The sequence below is a fragment of the Nothoprocta perdicaria genome, unplaced genomic scaffold (assembly GCF_003342845.1).
Source record: "Nothoprocta perdicaria isolate Ctin4 unplaced genomic scaffold, notPer1 scaffold_1001, whole genome shotgun sequence".
Taxonomy (NCBI): Eukaryota; Metazoa; Chordata; class Aves; order Tinamiformes; family Tinamidae; genus Nothoprocta; species Nothoprocta perdicaria.
In genome coordinates this window covers 465-1,437 of record NW_020454097.1, presented here as the reverse complement: position 1 = coordinate 1,437, position 973 = coordinate 465, and positions in this window count along the sequence as shown.

Below are 973 nucleotides of genomic sequence, written 5' to 3'. Positions count from 1 at the left end.
GAGCACCCGGAGCCGGGAGAGACACCCGGAACGGGAGAGACACCCGGAACCGGGATGAGCACCCGGAACCGGGATGAGCACCCAGAGCCGGGAGAGACACCCGGAAACGGGAGAGACACCCGGAACCGGGATGAGCACCCGGAAACGGGAGAGACACCCGGAAATGGGATAGACACCCGGGATGGGGGGCTGGGGATAGACACCCATGGGGGGAATGGGAGGCGCTTCCGTGCAGCCAGCCCCAGCACGCTGCATGCATGCACGAATGCACTCCTGCATGCGCGCTGCGTGCATGCAAGTCCTCATGCATGCGCGCTGCAYGCATGCCCCCTCCCCGGCACGCGTGCGGCATGCAAGCCGCCCAAGGCTGCTCGCTGCATGCATGCAAAGCCCCCTGCATGCAAACAGCATGCATGCGCTCCTGCATGCTCCTTGCACACATGCAAGCCCCCATGCATGCCCGAGGCAAGCATGCAAGCCCCMTGCATGCAARCAGCATGCAAGCKCTCCTGCATGCTCCTTGCATGCATGCAGGCCCCCGTGCATGCCCGGGGCACGCATGCAAGCCCCCTGCATGCAAGCAGCATGCAAGCGCTCCTGCATGCTCCTTGCACGCACGCAACCCCCCCGCACACTTGCTGCGTGCATGCAAGCCCCCATGCACATGCGTGGCATGCCTGCAACTCCCTGCGTGCATGCGAAGAATCTGCATGAAGCCCCCCGCAAGCTCCCTGCATGCATGCACGCCCCCCCGCACACGTGCTGCATGCATGCAACCCCTTGCACCCCTTGCACAGCAGCACGGGGTAGTTTGGGGGCATTTTAGTGGATTTTGGGGGAGTTTTGAAGGGATTTCGAAGGGAAGACCTACCCGGACACGGGCTGCACGTCGGGAAGAGCGGCCGGGCAGGAAACGCACTGAAACTGGAGGCAATAATAAAAATAACCCAGTAAAATAAAGAAATTCGAGCGG